Below are 24,254 nucleotides of genomic sequence, written 5' to 3'. Positions count from 1 at the left end.
TCCGACTTTACATTAGATGAACTTCTCCTTGCCCTTGAATCCTGTAAAGGCTCCAGTCCCGGTCCATCCACCATTATGTACGGTATGATTCAGCATCTTACTCAGGTCAATCTGAGTAAGCTGTTAGCGGTGTACAAATGAGATTTGGGCGTCTCGCACGTTCCTGAACTCATGGCACTACGCGCACGTCGTAATGATACCTCGCCGGGACGTTCGCCTTATGAGTCCCAGTTCGTTTCGACCTGTTGCGCTGACTGACTGTTTATGAAAGGTCCTTGAACGTATGGTTAATAAAAGGTTACTTTTTGTTTTAGAGCTGAAGGGTGTGTAAAATGATCAACAGAGTGGATTCCGTAAATACAGGTCCACTCTGGATCATCTAGTTCACAGGGAGCATTGCATAGCCGAGGCTTTTGCCAAATGCGAATTCATGATAGGAATTTCTCTGGATATTCATAAGGCTTGTGATATGACCTGGCCAAACGGAATACTATGTAAACTCTTCGCTTCTGGTTTAAGAGGTAATTTGATAATTTTCCTTCAGAACTTCCTTACTGACAGAACGTTTTCTGTCAGGTTACCCTGTCACATAACTTCAGACCTATTTGTCCAAGAGAACGGGGCACCACAAGGAAGTGTGCTTAGCCCTACTTTGTTCAGCATTGCCATTAATAATGTTCTGTCGTCCGCTTCCGTCCCCAGGACGCTTAGATACTCACTCTATGCTGATGATTGTGCAATGTGGCACTCTTCCCGCAATGCACAATCCTCGGCACAGCAGATTCAACTGGCACTTAAATCTGTTCAGCGCTGGCCCCTGGAGAGGGGATTTAAATTCTCCGTCCCGAAGTGTGTCGGTGTTGATTTTACTCGTAAACTTAACGTACCTCCTTTGCATTTAACTTTAGATAATCAGCCGATACCTTTTCAAAATTCAGTAAGATTCCTGGGTCTACATTTTGACAGGAGGCTCAGTTGGAGAACATATATTAATCATTTCCTTGTTTCTTGTAGTAATAAAGTAAACGTCCTTAAGTTTCTTTCCAGTAAATCATGGGGAGCAGAGAAAACGTCTTTATTGATGGTGTATAAGTCCCTTATCGGTTCTAAGCTTGACTATGGCTCACAAGTGTATGGTTCGGCATTGGATGCTGTCCTCCGTGGACTTGATGTGCTTCAGAACTTATGCTCGTGCCTATGTCTTGGAGGAGCCCTTCGATGTACTCGTGTGGAGTGTTTGGAAGTGGAGGCTAATGTGCCTCCCTCCGTTTACGACGTGACCACCTATTATTTTGTTTCGGTATCACCACCCACCGAAAACGCTCACTTGGCCTTCCAACTTGTCGGATCCTCGTACAGTGAGAATACCTGCTGTATGCGGCCCTCAAGCCGGTGGCTGTGAGGCTTTATTTTCTCTGTGAGGCGTTATAGTACGGCCTCTCTAATGGGGATCAGGATTTAACATCAAAAATAGCGCCCTGGAAATCACTTGCTTCCACATTCAACACTGACTGGCTCCCCATCGCAAATTACAAGGCGCCGGAGGTGGAGGTACGACAGTTCTTCCAGATGACCCTCATTAGACACCTAGCGTCATTCCTCTTGTTCGTCGATGGCTCTAAGCTGGATAATTGATTGGGTGCGATTTTCTGGTCTACGGAGTGCCGCATCCGTTTTCGCTTGCTCCCTCATACGTCTGTATTCACTTCCGAATTATTTGCCATAGATCAAGCTATAGACTTTGCTTTGCGTTCAGTTCATGACAGTTTTGTCATTTTTTCGGACTCTAAGTCCGCCCTTCAGGCAATTCATTGATGTAGGACTGATTCACATGAGGTCCTGGGCCGCATTATCAATAAGCTGCATACATGTGCTAAATCCTTCTCTCTGATCTCGGTGCCTGGTCATTGTGGCATTTATGGCAATGAGCAGGCTGACGTACTAGCTAAATCGGCTGTAGAACTCGAGGAGACTTGGGACGTTCCTCGTGAGCTACAGTCTAGTCTCTCTTTCGGAAAGAAATCAATTAATCTTTCGTGGCAATGTCAGTGGACCGACCTGGCAATTCCATCAGTCAAGAGGACCATATGTGACTGGTCCAGTTCCTCCCGAGTAAAGAGGCGGGAGGAGGTCGCCTTAGCCCGCCTCCGCATGAATTCCATCTTATTGACACATATGTCACCATATATTAGCAGACAATTTCCACCCGATGTACCACCTGTTGCGCGGTGATATCTATTAGTCACATCCTTTTGTACTGCAGTAGGTTTGCTGGGGAAAGTACTTCTCTGGCTGCCTACTGTAGGACAAATGCGCTCCCTTTCACACTTGATTCTGTCTTGGGTGATGGGGAAGTTGGTGTAACTAAGAAAGTGATGACTTTCCTGAAAGAGACCAGACTACTCAGAGAATTGTGATTTATATATATATATATATATATATATATATATATATATATATATATATATATATATATATATATATATATATATATATATATATATATATATAAATCATTTCCTGTGGCACCCCATGGGATGCATAGGGCCTCAATGAACTCTCTCCACCAATATTTGTCTCTTGCCATCTCCTTCAGGTCCCACCAACACTCCTCTCCTGCTTCTTTTATCATTGTCCTCAACCAGGTTTCCCTCGGCCTACCTCTACCTCTTCTTCCTCTAGCAATATATGTTTTTTTGTACGTACATATGTATATACGTCAATACATTTTTACATGTTTGCGAATCACTAGAGGAGGTTACATTTATATATATATATATTTTTTTTTTGTTCAGGATCAATAAATTTGTAATGGTTGCTTTTATGTATTTTTTTACTTAAATTTCGTAAGTATTTAATTATTCTGTAGTAGTATAGTAACGAGTCTACATGTGATGTATAGATGGAAGTATTTGTCCTGGTACAATCCATGTATACTTTATTACTTATTGTGTTTCATAATCATGAATAAGAACTTAATATTGGTATGAAATAGATGCAAATATTTCTTATCATTATTTTGACTTTAATGATTGTCGATTTTTGCTGGCCTAATGCCCCTTCAGGGTGATGGCCATTATTAAAAAAAAAAAAAAATCACTCACTTTTATGCATGGTCGTGGAGAGTGAGGTTGTGTGCTTCTGAGCTCACCTCTAGCTTTCTAGGGCTGCGTTACCGGCAATTAGCTTATTTATTTTTTTTTTTACCTTTCTCGTGCACGTTTGGCTAGCTAGTTTCTCACTTTCATCCACTCCCTGATAGCTAGGAATAGTAGGTGTCTGTTCCTGTGTATCGACATTACCTTTGCTTGCTGCCCACTGAGGGTCCCCCCAACTGATCGTTCTGAGGCGTGAATTAACACGATCGGGCCACGCTGGAGTGGTTTGAGAGGGCAATTTCAGCCTTAGGTGTTTGGTCTTGGTGTGTTTTGTCCCTTGCTCGTTTTCCTTCTTCCCCCGTTAGGGGGAAGTGGTCACTCTGCCGGACGCTCCTACTGCCTACCCCCGAGGTGATCCTGACGAACCACAGACTGCCACACGGATTGACCATCCCTAAACTGAACGGTCCCAGACACCCACCAGAATGGAAATCTCTGTAAATAATGCCAAATTTGTCACCTTACATGCTCTCGGATCCACTCCCTTGAGCAGTCTCAATCATTTTCTTACCAACACGGTGATTGATCACTGGGTGGGGGAAGTGGAACCAGTAAAAAAAATTGTCGATGGTGATCTCTTGATTACAACTGTAAAAACCTCCAAGTTCATGACGATGAAACTGCGTAAGTTTAACTGTTACGATGTCGAGCCAAAGATCCCGCATGCCATGAATTGTTGCAAGGGTGTCATCACTTGCATGGACCTCATGCTCATGGAAGAGGACGAGATCGTACGTGAACTTGCTCAGCAAAATGTGATTCATGCCCTATTTAGCACTCTTTTTGCGGAAGGCGCAAGGATGAAGACTGCAACGATTGTCTTGACATTTGGCAGTGTGAATCTCCCAGCCCACGTAAAAGTCGGGTATGAAATTATCAACGTCAGGCCATATATCTCTAATCCTCTTCGGTGTTTGCGATGTCAGTTATAAGGACATAATGATAAGACTTGTCTGGCTTCACAGTCAGTGTGTGGCAAATGTGCAACACAGGGTCACGATGCTGAACACTGCACATCAGAGACTCCCCGTTGTTTTCATTGCAAGGGTGCTTACTCCACTTCCTCTAGGGACTGTCCCAAGTGGATGGAGGAGAAAGAGGTTTGCGCGGTGAAGGCAACAGAGGAAATCTCTTTTTACGAAGCGAGGAAAAAGGTGAAGGACTTGCATGCAACTCCCAAGCCGAATAGGTACTATGCCTAGGCGGTGATGTCCCGTCCCGTGATGTGCTCTGCTGAAACACAGACTGACCCTGAACCGGTTCCTCTTGCCATGCACTCTACCTTTCCATCTCAACCTCTTGTGCAATCCATCTCTCAAACTGACATCCCCACTGCAACTTCGTACTCTCAGGCTACTGCTGCCTCCCAGTCAGTAAAACCTAAACAGAAGTCCGACAGCTCTAGTAAGAGTAATATTACAACTCTTACGAAACAGCCACGTCCTCATGTGCTTCCTGCTCATGGTCCAGCGAGGGAGAAAAGATTTAGTTCTCCCTCGGGGGGGGGGGGCTGAGAGCCTAGTTACTGTTGATCAATGTATGGAGGTTTCCATTAGTAAGCACCGGGATAGGTCTCCCAGTAGCCACTCGCCTGGCGGCTGGTGGCATAAAAGAGCTAAGCACACTGGCCCCTCACGTAAATCTTAAATTGCGACATTCACTGTGTTACAATGGAATTTTAGGACTCCTGGGAATAAAGTCCACAATATTCCAACACACAGGCCAGACGTTGTTCGTTTACAGGAGATGCGCTTGGTGGATCACCCTGATCCTCCCCAGTTTAAACACTACAATTCGTATAGAAGATATGTCACGGAGTCGCATTATACAACCACAAATCACACGCACGAACGGAAGTGGTTCAAAATTCTACTCCGGAAGATGTCGCGTGGAGAGTAAAATTTAATAACACGTATTTGTCTATTTACTCTATCTATTGTCCTCCCCGTGGTCCCATTAATGATGATGCTTTCACTTCACTAGCCCACCAACTTCTGGGTCATAAATTAATTTTTGGCGATTTTAACGGCCATCACTGTCAGCGGGGAAGCTTGCGGAATGATGGTAGGGGGGAGCAAGTAGCCGACCTCATATTGCAGTCAAACCTCTGTCTTCTAAACAATGGTAGAGCGAATCGTGTAGATGACCACACTGGCAACATGTCATGTATAAATCTGTCCTTGTCATCTCCCGATATATACACTAATATCTCTTGGGACCCGTATGACGACTCGATGGGTAGCGATCATTTTCCAGTCTTTCTTTCCTATGCACGGGACGACCCTCGGCCTCCTCCACCACCTAAATTTAACTTTAAGAAAGCAGATTGAGGTTACTACTGACAGGTCGCCAGTCTAGATATATCGGAAGATTGCACTGAGGAGAAAGTTGCACACCTACAGACTTCCATTATACATGCAGCTGAGGCTGCTATTCCCAAGACATCTACAATTCCAAACAAGCATAGAGTTTTGTGGTGGATGTCAGATTGCCGACATGCACTCACTAAGCGCAATAGGAGATACAGGATTTTTGAGAACAGCCAACAGAATCAAATTTTATTGCCTACAAAGTGGCTATGGCTGAGGAAGGAGGACAATTAAAGTGGCAAAACGGAATAACTGGCGTAGTTTTGTTTCCACAGTGAATCGCATCACCCCACTAAGTCAGGCCTGGTCCACCATAAATATGCTCAACAAGTACACCCGGTCACCAATCACCACACTTGAGGTGGCTGGGAATGTCATTGACGAACCCGTGGACATTGCCAATACTATTGTCGACCATTTTGCCCAGCTATGCAGCTCAGCCAACTACGATCCTAGCTTTCTCCACCATAAGCGTAGGGCTAAGTTGCAAAATTTAAACTTTGCCAAGGAAGACGGGGATACCAGCTACAACTCCGACTTTACATTAGATGAACTTCTCCTTGCCCTTGAATCCTGTAAAGGCTCCAGTCCCGGTCCATCCACCATTATGTACGGTATGATTCAGCATCTTACTCAGGTCAATCTGAGTAAGCTGTTAGCGGTGTACAAATGAGATTTGGGCGTCTCGCACGTTCCTGAACTCATGGCACTACGCGCACGTCGTAATGATACCTCGCCGGGACGTTCGCCTTATGAGTCCCAGTTCGTTTCGACCTGTTGCGCTGACTGACTGTTTATGAAAGGTCCTTGAACGTATGGTTAATAAAAGGTTACTTTTTGTTTTAGAGCTGAAGGGTGTGTAAAATGATCAACAGAGTGGATTCCGTAAATACAGGTCCACTCTGGATCATCTAGTTCACAGGGAGCATTGCATAGCCGAGGCTTTTGCCAAATGCGAATTCATGATAGGAATTTCTCTGGATATTCATAAGGCTTGTGATATGACCTGGTCAAACGGAATACTATGTATACTCTTCGCTTCTGGTTTAAGAGGTAATTTGATAATTTTCCTTCAGAACTTCCTTACTGACAGAACGTTTTCTGTCAGGTTACCCTGTCACATAACTTCAGACCTATTTGTCCAAGAGAACGGGGCACCACAAGGAAGTGTGCTTAGCCCTACTTTGTTCAGCATTGCCATTAATAATGTTCTGTCGTCCGCTTCCGTCCCCAGGACGCTTAGATACTCACTCTATGCTGATGATTGTGCAATGTGGCACTCTTCCCGCAATGCACAATCCTCGGCACAGCAGATTCAACTGGCACTTAAATCTGTTCAGCGCTGGGCCCTGGAGAGGGGATTTAAATTCTCCGTCCCGAAGTGTGTCGGTGTTGATTTTACTCGTAAACTTAACGTACCTCCTTTGCATTTAACTTTAGATAATCAGCCGATACCTTTTCAAAATTCAGTAAGATTCCTGGGTCTACATTTTGACAGGAGGCTCAGTTGGAGAACATATATTAATCATTTGCTTGTTTCTTGTAGTAATAAAGTAAACGTCCTTAAGTTTCTTTCCAGTAAATCATGGGGAGCAGAGAAAACGTCTTTATTGATGGTGTATAAGTCCCTTATCGGTTCTAAGCTTGACTATGGCTCACAAGTGTATGGTTCGGCATTGGATGCTGTCCTCCGTGGACTTGATGTGCTTCAGAACTTATGCTCGTGCCTATGTCTTGGAGGAGCCCTTCGATGTACTCGTGTGGAGTGTTTGGAAGTGGAGGCTAATGTGCCTCCCCTCCGTTTACGACGTGACCACCTATTATTTTGTTTCGGTATCACCACCCACCGAAAACGCTCACTTGGCCTTCCAACTTGTCGGATCCTCGTACAGTGAGAATACCTGCTGTATGCGGCCCTCAAGCCGGTGGCTGTGAGGCTTTATTTTCTCTGTGAGGCGTTATAGTACGGCCTCTCTAATGGGGATCAGGATTTAACATCAAAAATAGCGCCCTGGAAATCACTTGCTTCCACATTCAACACTGACTGGCTCCCCATCGCAAATTACAAGGCGCCGGAGGTGGAGGTACGACAGTTCTTCCAGATGACCCTCATTAGACACCTAGCGTCATTCCTCTTGTTCGTCGATGGCTCTAAGCTGGATAATTGATTGGGTGCGATTTTCTGGTCTACGGAGTGCCGCATCCGTTTTCGCTTGCTCCCTCATACGTCTGTATTCACTTCCGAATTATTTGCCATAGATCAAGCTATAGACTTTGCTTTGCGTTCAGTTCATGACAGTTTTGTCATTTTTTCGGACTCTAAGTCCGCCCTTCAGGCAATTCATTGATGTAGGACTGATTCACATGAGGTCCTGGGCCGCATTATCAATAAGCTGCATACATGTGCTAAATCCTTCTCTCTGATCTCGGTGCCTGGTCATTGTGGCATTTATGGCAATGAGCAGGCTGACGTACTAGCTAAATCGGCTGTAGAACTCGAGGAGACTTGGGACGTTCCTCGTGAGCTACAGTCTAGTCTCTCTTTCGGAAAGAAATCAATTAATCTTTCGTGGCAATGTCAGTGGACCGACCTGGCAATTCCATCAGTCAAGAGGACCATATGTGACTGGTCCAGTTCCTCCCGAGTAAAGAGGCGGGAGGAGGTCGCCTTAGCCCGCCTCCGCATGAATTCCATCTTATTGACACATATGTCACCATATATTAGCAGACAATTTCCACCCGATGTACCACCTGTTGCGCGGTGATATCTATTAGTCACATCCTTTTGTACTGCAGTAGGTTTGCTGGGGAAAGTACTTCTCTGGCTGCCTACTGTAGGACAAATGCGCTCCCTTTCACACTTGATTCTGTCTTGGGTGATGGGGAAGTTGGTGTAACTAAGAAAGTGATGACTTTCCTGAAAGAGACCAGACTACTCAGAGAATTGTGATTTATATATATATATATATATATATATATATATATATATATATATATATATATATATATATATATATATATATATATATCAATCAATCATTTCCTGTGGCACCCCATGGGATGCATAGGGCCTCAATGAACTCTCTCCACCAATATTTGTCTCTTGCCATCTCCTTCAGGTCCCACCAACACTCCTCTCCTGCTTCTTTTATCATTGTCCTCAACCAGGTTTCCCTCGGCCTACCTCTACCTCTTCTTCCTCTAGCAATATATGTTTTTTTGTACGTACATATGTATATACGTCAATACATTTTTACATGTTTGCGAATCGCTAGAGGAGGTTACATTTATATAATTTTTTTTTTTTTTTTTGTTCAGGATCAATAAATTTGTAATGGTTGCTTTTATGTATTTTTTTACTTAAATTTCGTAAGTATTTAATTATTCTGTAGTAGTATAGTAACGAGTCTACATGTGATGTATAGATGGAAGTATTTGTCCTGGTACAATCCATGTATACTTTATTACTTATTGTGTTTCATAATCATGAATAAGAACTTAATATTGGTATGAAATAGATGCAAATATTTCTTATCATTATTTTGACTTTAATGATTGTCGATTTTTGCTGGCCTAATGCCCCTTCAGGGTGATGGCCATTATTAAAAAAAAAAAAAAAATCACTCACTTTTATGCATGGTCGTGGTGAGGTTGTGTGCTTCTGAGCTCACCTCTAGCTTTCTAGGGCTGCGTTACCGGCAATTAGCTTATTTATTTTTTTTTTACCTTTCTCGTGCACGTTTGGCTAGCTAGTTTCTCACTTTCATCCACTCCCTGATAGCTAGGAACAGTAGGTGTCTGTTCCTGTGTATCGACATTACCTTTGCTTGCTGCCCACTGAGGGTCCCCCCAACTGATCGTTCTGAGGCGTGAATTAACACGATCGGGCCACGCTGGAGTGGTTTGAGAGGGCAATTTCAGCCTTAGGTGTTTGGTCTTGGTGTGTTTTGTCCCTTGCTCGTTTTCCTTCTTCCCCCGTTAGGGGGAAGTGGTCACTCTGCCGGACGCTCCTACTGCCTCCCCCCGAGGTGATCCTGACGAACCACAGACTGCCACACGGATTGACCATCCCTAAACTGAACGGTCCCAGACACCCAAACCAATGGAAATCTCTGTAAATAATGCCAAATTTGTCACCTTACATGCTCTCGGATCCACTCCCTTGAGCAGTCTCAATCATTTTCTTACCAACACGGTGATTGATCACTGGGTGGGGGAAGTGGAACCAGTAAAAAAAATTGTCGATGGTGATATTTGATTACAACTGTAAAAACCTCCAAGTTCATGACGATGAAACTGCGTAAGTTTCACTTACGATGTCGAGCCAAAGATCCCGCATGCCATGAATTGTTGCAAGGGTGTCATCACTTGCATGGACCTCATGCTCATGGAAGAGGACGAGATCGTACGTGAACTTGCTCAGCAAAATGTGATTCATGCCCTATTTAGCACTCTTTTCGCGGAAGGCGCAAGGATGAAGACTGCAACGATTGTCTTGACATTTGGCAGTGTGAATCTCCCAGCCCACGTAAAAGTCGGGTATGAAATTATCAACGTCAGGCCATATATCTCTAATCCTCTTCGGTGTTTGCGATGTCAGTTATAAGGACATAATGATCAGACTTGTCTGGCTTCACAGTCAGTGTGTGGCAAATGTGCAACACAGGGTCACGATGCTGAACACTGCACATCAGAGACTCCCCGTTGTTTTCATTGCAAGGGTGCTTACTCCACTTCCTCTAGGGACTGTCCCAAGTGGATGGAGGAGAAAGAGGTTTGCGCGGTGAAGGCAACAGAGGAAATCTCTTTTTACGAAGCGAGGAAAAAGGTGAAGAACTTGCATGCAACTCCCAAGCCGAATAGGTACTATGCCTAGGCGGTGATGTCCCGTCCCGTGATGTGCTCTGCTGAAACACAGACTGACCCTGAACCGGTTCCTCTTGCCATGCACTCTACCTTTCCATCTCAACCTCTTGTGCAATCCATCTCTCAAACTGACATCCCCACTGCAACTTCGTGCTCTCAGGCTGCTGCTGCCTCCCAGTCAGTAAAACCTAAACAGAAGTCCGACAGCTCTAGTAAGAGTAATATTACAACCCTTACGAAACAGCCACGTCCTCATGTGCTTCCTGCTCATGGTCCAGCGAGGGAGAAAAGATTTAGTTCTCCCTCGGGGGGGGGGGCTGAGAGCCTAGTTACTGTTGATCAATGTATGGAGGTTTCCATTAGTAAGCACCGGGATAGGTCTCCCAGTAGCCACTCGCCTGGCGGCTGGTGGCATAAAAGAGCTAAGCACACTGGCCCCTCACGTAAATCTTAAATTGCGACATTCACTGTGTTACAATGGAATTTTAGGACTCCTGGGAATAAAGTCCACAATATTCCAACACACAAGCCAGACGTTGTTCGTTTACAGGAGATGCGCTTGGTGGATCACCCTGATCCTCCCCAGTTTAAACACTACAATTCGTATAGAAGATATGTCACGGAGTCGCATTATACAACCACAAATCACACGCACGAACGGAAGTGGTTCAAAATTCTACTCCGGAAGATGTCGCGTGGAGAGTAAAATTTAATAACACGTATTTGTCTATTTACTCTATCTATTGTCCTCCCCGTGGTCCCATTAATGATGATGCTTTCACTTCACTAGCCCACCAACTTCTGGGTCATAAATTAATTTTTGGCGATTTTAACGGCCATCACTGTCAGCGGGGAAGCTTGCGGAATGATGGTAGGGGGGAGCAAGTAGCCGACCTCATATTGCAGTCAAACCTCTGTCTTCTAAACAATGGTAGAGCGAATCGTGTAGATGACCACACTGGCAACATGTCATGTATAAATCTGTCCTTGTCATCTCCCGATATATACACTAATATCTCTTGGGACCCGTATGACGACTCGATGGGTAGCGATCATTTTCCAGTCTTTCTTTCCTATACACGGGACGACCCTCGGCCTCCTCCACCACCTAAATTTAACTTTAAGAAAGCAGATTGAGGTTACTACTGACAGGTCGCCAGTCTAGATATATCGGAAGATTGCACTGAGGAGAAAGTTGCACACCTACAGACTTCCATTATACATGCAGCTGAGGCTGCTATTCCCAAGACATCTACAATTCCAAACAAGCATAGAGTTTTGTGGTGGATGTCAGATTGCCGACATGCACTCACTAAGCGCAATAGGAGATACAGGATTTTTGAGAACAGCCAACAGAATCAAATTTTATTGCCTACAAAGTGGCTATGGCTGAGGGAAGGAGGACAATTAAAGTGGCAAAACGGAATAACTGGCGTAGTTTTGTTTCCACAGTGAATCGCATCACCCCACTAAGTCAGGCCTGGTCCACCATAAATATGCTCAACAAGTACACCCGGTCACCAATCACCACACTTGAGGTGGCTGGGAATGTCATTGACGAACCCGTGGACATTGCCAATACTATTGTCGACCATTTTGCCCAGCTATGCAGCTCAGCCAACTACGATCCTAGCTTTCTCCACCATAAGCGTAGGGCTAAGTTGCAAAATTTAGACTTTGCCAAGGAAGACGGGGATACCAGCTACAACTCCGACTTTACATTAGATGAACTTCTCCTTGCCCTTGAATCCTGTAAAGGCTCCAGTCCCGGTCCATCCACCATTATGTACGGTATGATTCAGCATCTTACTCAGGTCAATCTGAGTAAGCTGTTAGCGGTGTACAAATGAGATTTGGGCGTCTCGCACGTTCCTGAACTCATGGCACTACGCGCACGTCGTAATGATACCTCGCCGGGACGTTCGCCTTATGAGTCCCAGTTCGTTTCGACCTGTTGCGCTGACTGACTGTTTATGAAAGGCCTTTGAACGTATGGTTAATAAAAGGTTTCTTTTTGTTTTATAGCTGAAGGGTGTGTAAAATGATCAACAGAGTGGATTCCGTAAATACAGGTCCACTCTGGATCATCTAGTTCACATGGAGCATTGCATAGCCGAGGCTTTTGCCAAATGCGAATTAATAATAGGAATTTCTCTGGATATTCATAAGGCTTGTGATATGACCTGGTCAACTGGAATACTATGTAAACTCCTCGCTTCTGGTTTAAGAGGTAATTTGATAATTTTCCTTCAGAGCTTCCTTACTGACAGAACGTTTTCTGTCAGGTTACCCTGTCACATAACTTCAGACATATTTGTCCAAGAGAACGGGGCATCACAAGGAAGTGTGCTTAGCCCTACTTTGTTTAGCGTTGCCATTAATAATGTTCTGTCGTCCACTTCCTTCCCCAGGACGCTTAGATACTCACTCTGTGCTGATGATTGTGCAATGTGGCACTCTTCCCGCAATGCACAATCCTCGGCACGGCAGATTCAACTGGCACTTAAATCTGTTCAGCGCTGGGCCCTGGAGAGGGGATTTAAATTCTCCGTCCCGAAGTGTGGCGGTGTTGATTTTACTCGTAAACTTAACGTACCTCCTTTGCATTTAACTTTAGATAATCAGCCGATACCTTTTCAAAATTCAGTAAGATTCCTGGGTCTACATTTTGACAGGAGGCTCAGTTGGAGAACATATATTAATCATTTGCTTGTTTCTTGTAGTAATAAAGTAAACGTCCTTAAGTTTCTTTCCAGTAAATCATGGGGAGCAGAAAAAACGTCTTTATTGATGGTGTATAAGTCCCTTATCGGTTCTAAGCTTGACTATGGCTCACAAGTGTATGGTTCGGCATTGGATGCTGTCCTCCGTGGACTTGATGTGCTTCAGAACTTATGCTCGTGCCTATGTCTTGGAGGAGCCCTTCGATGTACTCGTGTGGAGTGTTTGGAAGTGGAGGCTAATGTGCCTCCCCTCCGTTTACGACGTGACCACCTATTATTTTGTTACGGTATCACCACCCACCGAAAACGCTCACTTGGCCTTCCAACTTGTCGGATCCTCGTACAGTGAGAATACCTGCTGTATGCGGCCCTCAAGCCGGTGGCTGTGAGGCTTTATTTTCTCTGTGAGGCGTTATAGTACGGCCTCTCTAATGGGGATCAGGATTTAACATCAAAAATAGCGCCCTGGAAATCACTTGCTTCCACATTCAACACTGACTGGCTCCCCATCGCAAATTACAAGGCGCCGGAGGTGGAGGTACGACAGTTCTTCCAGATGATCCTCATTAGACACCTAGCGTCATTCCTCTTGTACGTCGATGGCTGTAAGCTGGATAATTGTATGGGTGCGATTTTCTGGTCTACGGAGTGCCGCATCCGTTTTCGCTTGCCCCCTCATACGTCTGTATTCACTGCCGAATTATTTGTCATAGATCAAGCTATAGACTTTGCTTTGCGTTCAGTTCATGACAGTTTTGTCATTTTTTCGGACTCTAAGTCCGCCCTTCAGGCAATTCATTGATGTAGGACTGATTCACATGAGGTCCTGGGCCGCATTATAAATAAGCTGCACACATGTGCTAAATCCTTCTCTCTGATCTCGGTGCCTGGTCATTGTGGCATTTACGGCAATGAGCAGGCTGACGTACTAGCTAAATCGGCTGTAGAACTCGAGGACACTTGGGACGTTCCTCGTGAGCTACAGTCTAGTGTCTCTTTCGGAAAGAAATCAATTAATCTTCCGTGGCAAAGTCAGTGGACCGACCTGGCAATTACATCAGTCAAGAGGACCATATGTGACTGGTCTAGTTCCTCCCGAGTAAAGAGGCGGGAGGAGGTCGCTTTAGCCCGCCTCCGCATGAATTCCACCTTATTGACACATATGTTACAATATATATTAGTAGACAATTTCCACCGGATGTACCACCTGTGGCGCGGTGTTATCTATTAGTCACATCCTTTTGTACTGCAGTAGGTATGCTGGGGAAAGTACTTCTTTGGCTGCCTACTGTAGGAAAAATGCGCTCCCTTTCACACATGATTCTGTCTTGGGTGATGGGGACGTTCGTGTAACTAAGAGAGTGATGACTTTCCTGAAAGAGACCAGACTACTCAGAGAATTGTGATATATATATATATATATATATATATATATATATATATATATATATATATATATATATATATATATATATATATATATATATATATATATATATATATATATATATATATATATATATATATATATATATATATATATATATATATATATATATATGTTTTTTTTGTACGTACATATGGATATACGTCAATACATTTTTATATGTTTGCGAATCGCAAGAGGAGGTTACATTTATATATATATATATTTTTTTTTGTTCAGGATCAGTAAATTTGTAATGGTTTCTTTTATGTATTTTTTTACTTAAATTTCATAAGTATTTAATTATTCTGTAGTAGTATAGTAATGAGTCTACATGTGATATATAGATGAAAGTATTTGTCCTGGTACTATCCATGTATACTTTATTACTTATTGTGTTTCATAATCATGAATAAGAACTTAATATTGGTATGAAATAGATGCAAATATTTCATATCATTATTTTGACTTTAATGATTGTCGATTATTGCTGGCCTAATGCCCCTTCAGGGTGATGGCCATTATTTAAAAAAAAAATCACTTTTATGCACGGTCGTGGAGAGTGAGGTTGTGTGCTTCTGAGCTCAACTCTAGCTTTCTAGGGCTGCCTTACCGGCAATTAGCTTTTTTTTTTTTTTTTTTTACCATTCTGGTCCACGTTTGGCTAGCTAAGTTCTCACTTTCATCCCCTCCCTGATAGCTAGGAACAGTAGGTGTCTGTTCCTGTGTATCGACATTACCTTTGCTTGCTGCCCACTGAGGGTACCCCCCACTGATCGTTCTGAGGCGTGAATTTACACGATCGGGCCACGCTGGAGTGGTTTGAGAGGGCAATTTCAGCCTTAGGTGTTTGGTCTCGGTGTGTTTTGTCCCTTGCTCGTTTTCCTCCATCCCCCATTAGAGGGAAGTGGTCACTCTGCCGGACACTCCTACTGCCTCCCCCTGAGGTGATCCTGACGAACCACAGACTGCCACACGGATTGGCCATCCCTAGACTGAACGGTCCCAGACACCCACCCCAATGGACATCTCTGTAAATAATGCCAAATTTGTCACCTTACATGCTCTCGGATCCACTCCCTTGAGCAGTCTCAATCCTTTTCTTACCAACAGGGTGATTGATCACTGGGTGGGGGAAGTGGAACTAGTAAAAAAATTTGTCGATGGTGACCTCTTGATTACAACTGTCAAAACCTCCCAAGTTCATGACGATGAAACTGCACAAGTTTCACTGTTACGATCTCGAGCCAAAGATCCCGCATGCCATGAACTTCTGCAAAGGTGTCATCACTTGCATAGACCTCATGCTCATGGAAGACGACGAGATCGTACGTGAACTTGCTCAGTAAAATGTGATTCATGCCCTATTTAGCACTCTTTTTGCGGAAGGCGCAAGGATGAAGACTGGAACGATTGTCTTAACATTTGGCAGTGTGAATCTCCCAGCCCACGTAAAAGCCGGGTATGAAATTATCAACGTCAGGCCATATATCCTTAATCCTCTTCGGTGTTTGCGATGTCAGTTATATGGACATAATGATAAGACTTGTCGGGATTCACAGTCAGTGTGTGGCAAATGTGCAACACAGGGTCACGATGCTGAACGCTGCACATCAGAGACTCCCCGTTGCTTTCATTGCAAGGGGTCTCACTCCACTTCCTCTAGGGACTGTCCCAAGTGTATGGAGGAGAAAGAGGTTTGCGCCGTAAAGGCAACAGAGGAAATCTCTTTTTACGAAGTGAGGAAAAAGGTGAAGGAGTTGCTTGCAACTCCCAAGCCGAATAGGTACTATGCCTAGGCGGTGATGTCCCGTCCCGTGATGTGCTCTGCTGAAACACAGACTGACCCTGAACCGGTTCCTCTTGCCATGCATCTACCTTTCCATCTCAGCCTCTTGTGCAATCCAGCTCTCAAACTGACATCTCCACTGCAACTTCGTACTCTCAGGCTGCTGCTGCCTCCCAGTCAGTAAAACCTAAAGAGAAGTCCGACAGCTCTAGTAAGAGTAATTTTACAACCCTTACGAAACAGCCACGTCATCATGTGCTTCCTGCTCCTGGTCCAGCGAGGGGGAAAAGATTTAGTTCTCCCTCGGGGGGCGCTGAGAGCCTAGTTATTGTTGATCAATGTATGGAGGTTTCCATTAGTAAGGACCGGGATAGGTCTCCCGGTTGCCACTCGCCTGGCGGCGGGTGGCATAAAAGAGCTAAGCACACTGGCCCCTCACGTAAATCTTAAATTGCGACATTCACTGTGTTACAATGGAATTTTAGGACTCTTGGGAATAAAGTCCACAATATTGCAACACACAGGCCAGACGTTGTTCGCTTACAGGAGATGCGCTTGGTGGATCACCCTGATCCTCCCCAGTTAAAACACTACAATTCGTATAGAAGATATGTCACGGAGTCGCATTATACAATCACGAATCACACACACGAACGGAAGTGGTTCAAAATTCTACTCTGGAAGATGTCACGTGCAGAGTAAGATTTAATAACACGTATTTGTCTATTTACTCTATCTATTGTCCTCATCGTGGTCAAATTGATGATGATGCTTTCACTTCACTAGCCCACCAACTTCTGGGTCAAAAATTAATTTTTGGTGATTTTAACGGCCATCACTGTCAGCGGGGAAGCTTGAGGAGTGATGGTAGGGGGGAGCAAGTAGCCTACCTCATATTGGAGTCAAACCTCTCTCTTCTAAACAGTGGTAGAGCGAATCGTGTAGATGACCACACTGGCAACATGTCATGTATAGATCTGTCCTTGTCATCTCCCGATATACACACTAATATCTCTTGGGACCCGTATGACGACTCGATGGGTAGCGATCATTTTCCAGTCTTTCTTTCCTATACATGCGATGACCCTCGGCCTCCTCCACCACCTAAATTTAACTTTAAGAAAGCAGATTGGGGGTACTACTCACGGGTCGCCAGTCTAGATATATCGGGAGATTGCATTGAGGAGAAAGTTGCACACCTACAGACTTCCATTATACATGCAGCTGAGGCTGCTATTCCCAAGACATCTACAATTCCAAACAAGCATAGAGTTTTGTGGTGGACGTCAGATTGCCGACATGCACTCACTAAGCGCAATAGGAGATACAGGATTTTTGAGAACAGCCAGCAGAATCAAATTTTATTGCCTACAAAGTGGCTATGGCTCAGGGAAGGAGGACAATTAAAGTGGCAAAATGGAATAACTGGCGTAGTTTTGTTTCCACATTGAATCGCATCACCCCACTAAGTTAGGCCTGGTCCACCATAAATATACTCGACAAGTACACCCGGTCACCAATCACCGCACTTGAGGTGGCCAGGAATGTCATTGACGAACCCGTGGACATTGCCAATACTATTGTCGACCATTTTGCCTAGCTATTCAGGTCAGCCAACTACGATCCTAGCTTTCCCCACCATAACCGTAAGGCTGAGCTACAAAATTTCGACTTTGCGAAGGAAGACGGGGATACCAGCTACAACTCCGACTTTACATTGGATGAACTTCTCCTTGCCCTTAAATCCTGTAAAGGCTCCAGTCCCGGTCCATCCACCATTACGTACGGTATGATTCAGCATCTTACTCAGGCCAATCTGAGTAAGCTGTTAGCGGTGTACAAATGAGATTTGGGCGTCTCGCACGTTCCTGAACTCTTGGCACTACGCGCATGTCGTAATGATACCTCACCGGGACGTTCGCCTTATGAGTCCCAGTTCGTTTCGACCTATTGCGCTGACTGACTGTTTATGAAAGGTCTTTGAACGTATGGTTAATAAAAGGTTTCTTTTTGTTTTAGAGCTGAAGGGTGTGTAAAATGATCAACAGAGTGGATTCCGTAAATACAGGTCCACTCTGGATCATCTAGTTCACATGGAGCATTGCATAGCCGAGGCTTTTGCCAAATGCGAATTCATGATAGGAATTTCTCTGGATATTCATAAGGCTTGTGATATGACCTGGCCAAACGGAATACTATGGAAACTCTTCGGTTCTGGTTTAATAGGTAATTTGATAATTTTTCCTTCAGAACTTCCTTCCTGACAGAACGTTTTCTGTCAGGTTACCCTGTCACATAACTTCGGACATATTTGTCCAAGAGAACGGGGCACCACAAGGAAGTCTGCTTAGCCCTGCTTTGTTCAGCGTTGACATTAATAATGTTCTGTCGTCCGCTTCCTTCCCCAGGACGCTTAGATACTCACTCTATGCTGATGATTGTGCAATGTGGCACTCTTCCCGCAATGCAGAATCCTCGGCACGGCAGATTCAACTGGCACTTAAATCTATTCAGCGCTGGGCGCTGGAGAGGGGATTTAAATTCTCCGTCCCGAAGTTTGTCGGTGTTGATTTTACTCGTACACTTAACGTACCTACTTTGCATTTAACTTTAGATAATCAGCCGATACCTTTTCAAAATTCAGTAAGATTCCTGGGTCTACATTTTGACAGTAGGCTCAGTTGGAGAACATATATTAATCATTTGCTTGTTTCTTTTAGTAATAAAGTAAACGTCCTTAAGTTTCTTTCCGGTAAATCATGGGGGGCAGAGAAAACGTCTTTATTGATGGTGTATAAGTCCCTTATCGGTTCTAAGATGACTATGGCTCACTTGGCCTTCCAACTTGTCGGATCCTCGTACAGTGAGAATACCTGCTGTATGCGGCCCTCAAGCCGGTGGCTGTGAGGCTTTATTATCTATGTGAGGCGTTATAGTACGGCCTCTCTAATGGGGATCAGGATTTAACATCAAAAATAGCGCCCTGGATGTCACTTGCTACCACATTCAACACTGACTGGCTCCCCATCGCAAATTAGAAGGGGCCGGTGGTGGAGGTACGACAGTTTTTCCAGATGATCCTCATTAGACACCTAGCGTCATTCCTCTTGTACGTCGATGGCTCTAAGCTGGATAATTGTATGGGTGCGATTTTGCGGTCTACGGAGTGCCACATCCGTTTTCGCTTGTCCCCTCATACGTCTGTATTCACTGCCGAATTATTTGCCATAGATCAAGCTCTAGACTTTGGTTTGCGTTCAGTTCATGACAGTTTTGTCATTTTTTCGGACTCTAAGTCTGCACTTCAGGCAATTCATTGATGTAGGACTGATTCACATGAGGTCCTGGGCCGCATTACCAATAAGCTGCACACATGTGCTAAATCCTTCTCTCTGATCTCGGTGCCTGGTCATTGTGGCATTTACGGCAATGAGCAGGCTGACGTACTAGCTAAATCGGCTGTAGATCTCAAGGAGACTTGGGACGTTCCTCGTGAGCTACAGTCTAGTCTCTCTTTCGGAAAGAAATCTTCCGTGGCAATGTCAGTGGACCGACCTGGCAATTTCATCAGTCAAGAGGACCATATGTGACTGGTCCAGTTCCTCCCGAGTAAAGAGGGGGGAGGAGGTCGCTTTAGCCCGCCTCCGCATGAATTCCACCTTATTGACACATATGGTACCATATATTAGCAGACAATTTCCACCCGATGTACCACCTGTGGCGCGGTGTTATCTATTAGTCACATCCTTTTGTACTGCAGTAGGTATGCTGGGGAAAGTACTTCTCTGGCTGCCTACTGTTGGACAAATGCGCTCCCTTTCGCACTTGATTCTGTCTTGGGTGATGGGGACGTTGGTGTAATTAAGAGAGTGATGACTTTCCTGAAAGAGACCAGACTACTCAGAGAATTGTGATATATATATATATATATATATATATATATATATATATACATATATTGAAAGAGACCAGACTACTCAGAGAATTATATATATATATATATATATATATATATATATATATATATATATATATATATATATATATATATATATATATATATATTGTTACGAAACAGAGAAAACTGTCCCGCTAAGTTCCAGGTTCAAAACAAAAGAGTTAGGTCAAATTACAAGTTAAAGTTTAATGCTCAAACTAACAACTAAACATTCAGGACTCAGAAGGATAATGTAATGGCAAAAAACAGGTTAAATATATGGTTAACTGGAATAGCCTCTATTAACACGAAATTAGCAAGAGTAAATTTATTTAAGTCAGCCCTGATAAAATGAGAATACCGGATAATACTCAGTGAATGCAAGATATATTATTACAGATACAAAATATTATCAAAAATGACTGACATAAAAACACATGAATTACAAAAACCTCACTAAGCCTACGAATCAACACCCTATGCTATACAGTACAAGAAAAAATGTAATAACACTTATACTCAAATTACACAGCTACTAGATGGTTGGAGACTTCCTGAGCACTCACAATAATAACAACTGTACAGGGGAGGACAGAGATGTGACCAAATTGAGCAGTAGATCTAAGTGGCAATTAATGCAGAGACTGAGCTCATTATATAGGGGCCGGCAGAGCTTGATACAACTTGTGAGAAGGACGCGCAAATGAAGCCATAGGGGACAAAGAGTTGACACTCCTGCTCTGAACAACAGAAAGAACGACTTACTCTACTATAAGGGAGGAGGGGGGGAGTGAGGTAGAACACGCTCGTGATCAAACATGCAGCATTCTGTACGTTACAATTACACAAAAGATGATGAAATCATAATCTATATAACACCTCCCCATAAAGAAAAAGAAATTTACAAAGGAAATTTCTTATTACTCTAAAACAATCTGTCTAAAGTCTAGATAAGCAATCTGCAATAACATTTTCTTTCCCCTTGACATGTTGCATGTCTAATGAATATTCCTGAAGAAGTAGACTCCATCTTGTCAATCTGATTTTTAGCTTTAAACTTACTAAGGAATTTCAGTGGGTTATGATCGGTATAAATGACTATGGGGTCAAAACCAGCAGACAAATAAAATGAAAAATGCTGTAAACCCAAAATCAAGGCCAAAAGCTCTTTCTCAATAGTTGAGTAGTTCTTTTGAGGTGGAGTGAACTTCTTACTGTAATAAGATACAGGGTGTTCAATACCCTGATCATCCTCTTGCAGCAAAACAGCCCCAGCTCTTGTATCACTTGCATCAAGAGTCATCTTAAAAGGCTTAGCAAAATTTGGAGTATCGAGCACTGGCTGACTTAATAGGATAGCTTTAAGTTTCTGAAAGACGATTCACAGGTATCGGTCCAGACAAATTTAACTCCCTCTTTCAGTAGGTCTGTAAGTGGTGAAACAAGAATTGAAAAGTTAAGAATAAATCTCCTGTAATAACCTACGTTTCCCAAAAATCTTTGTAGCTCTTTCCTACTTTTAGGTCTTGGAAGATTACTTATAACCTGAACCTTAGCTCCTGGTGGTGCAACATGTCCATCACCTATTACGTGCCCAAGGTACTGAACTTTAGCTTGACCAAACTCACACTTTGATAAATTAGCTACAAGATTAGCCTGAACCAAACGCTCAAGAAATTTACTGACATGGCATAGGTGAGCTTTCCAGTTGTCACTGAAGATTAATACATCATCAATATAAACAACACACCCTGCCAAACCCTCTGTTACAACATTCATGAGCTTCTGAAATGTGGCTGGTGCATTCTTCATACCATATGGCTTTACAGAACATGCAAAAGTCTTTCCTAGTGTTACAAAACATGAGATCTCCCCAGCACGTTCAGTCATAGGTACTTGCCAGTATCCTTTTAACAAATCAAACTTACTTATGTACCTATCCTTTCCGATCTTGTCTATGCAATCTTCCACGTGAGGGAGAGGGTAAGTGTCTGTTTTGGTTATCTGATTAACATGTCTGTAGTCGATGCAAAGCCGCTGTGACCCACCTGGCTTAGGGACTAGAGTGACAGGAGAACTCCACTTGCTGACAGGGCTCAATCATCTTGTGGTCCAACAGGTAGCTAAGCTCCTTCTCGATGAGAGGAACTTTCACTGGGTTCACACGGTAAGGAGGTAATTTAATTGGCTTTGCGTCTCCAACATCGACATCATGCATCAACACAGTGGTTCTTCCTGGACTGGCACGGAACACTTGCGGGTACTCCTGCAGTAATGCCGAAAACTCCTGCCTTTCCTCGGGAGCTAGATGAGAAAGCTTAGTCTGGAGATCATTCATATCAGGATTCTTCCCGAAACTATCACTCAGGCTCATGCTGCATGGGAGAGCATCACTTGCAGACTCGGATGGAACAGCTATAGTGCAGACCAGGTTATTTTCGTCCCGCCTGTGATATAACTTTAGCATGTTGATGTGACAAAGTTGCTTGTTCTTTCTACGATCTAGTGTGGCGATGACATAGTTGACATCACTGAGTTTCTTCTCCACGAAATAAGGACCACTGAACTTGGCTTGAAGAGGTTGCCCATGCACTGGTAGCAGAATCAAAACCTGATCTCCTGGCTGAAAGTGGTGGAACCTGGACTTCTTATCATACCAAGTCTTCATCTTCTCCTGAGCAGCTTTTAAATTCTCTCTCGCCAGCTGTAAAGCAGTGGACAGCCGTTCTTTGAACTTCATCACATACTCCAGCAGGTTGACGTCATCTTCCTCCGACAGCCAGCATTCCTTGAGTAATTTAAGGGGTCCTCTTACTTCATGGCCAAACAGTAGTTCAAAAGGTGAGAAGCCCAGTGATTCATTTGGAGATTCTCTTGTGGCAAATACAACGAATGGATGACCTTTGTCCTAGTCTTTCTGATGTTCCAAACAGTATTTCTTGAGCATCGATTTGAGTGTTTCATAATATCTCTCCAACGCTCCTTGGGTCTGGGGATGGTAAGCTGAAGACTTGATCTGGGTGATGCCCAACTCTTTCAGAGACTGCTTGAAAACATTTGACGTGAAATTACTTCCCCGGTCTGACTGTACCTCCTTGGGCAGACCAAACTTTGTGAAGAACCCTAGCATTTCCTTAACCACGTTCTTTGCTGAGATATTTCTAAGTGGAATGGCTTCAGGATAGCGAGTAGCCATATCAATCAGGGTCAACACATAAGAAAATCCTGAAGAAGTCTTAGGAAGAGGGCCCACAATATCCACCAACACACGGGTGAATGGCGCCTCAAAAGGAGGAATGGGAACTAGAGGTGCAACCTTTTCGGTCTGATTACACTTCCCCACAACTTGACAGGTGTGACAAGACTTACAATACTAGGAAACATCCCTGAAGATACCTGGCCAGTAGAAGTGTTTCAAACTGCGTGCCACAGTCTTCCTCACTCCAATGTGTCCTGCCAAACTGGAATCATGAGCCACTCTAATGATATCCTGCCTACAAACACGAGGGATGACAACTTGATGTACAACCTCCCATTCACAGTCGGCTGATGCTGTTGGGGGTCTCCACTTCCTCGTAAGTTCTCCTGACTTTATATAATAATAAGTAGAAGCACCAGCTGACTCTTCCTCACTGCAAGCAGAGTTAGCTAGACCTTTCAACTCAGGGTCAGCAACCTGCAACTCAACCAACTCTTGACGAGACAAATTATCAACACTACGGGGTACTGCCTCATCTGGTGAGTGGTCCAAATTAGCAAGAAAAGTGTCAGCTAGGATAACATCATCATCATCATTATCCTCTAAGTCACCAGTAACTTTATACTTAGCCCTAGTGACAGCACACGCAGAGAACACATCAGGAACATCATAATCCTGGGCCGCAGCCACTGGCTCACTAGACAACTGAGGAGCTGGACACACTTGACTTCCACCAATATCATTTCCAAGTAAGAAAGCTACACCTGACATTGGGAGTGTTTCAACC

Source organism: Coenobita brevimanus, chromosome 108, assembly GCF_032717465.1.
Source record: "Coenobita brevimanus isolate Jiangsu-jjx chromosome 108, ASM3271746v2, whole genome shotgun sequence".
Taxonomy (NCBI): domain Eukaryota; kingdom Metazoa; phylum Arthropoda; class Malacostraca; order Decapoda; family Coenobitidae; genus Coenobita; species Coenobita brevimanus.
The sequence above is the reverse complement of the archived record's forward strand: the minus strand, read 5'-3'. Positions refer to the sequence as shown.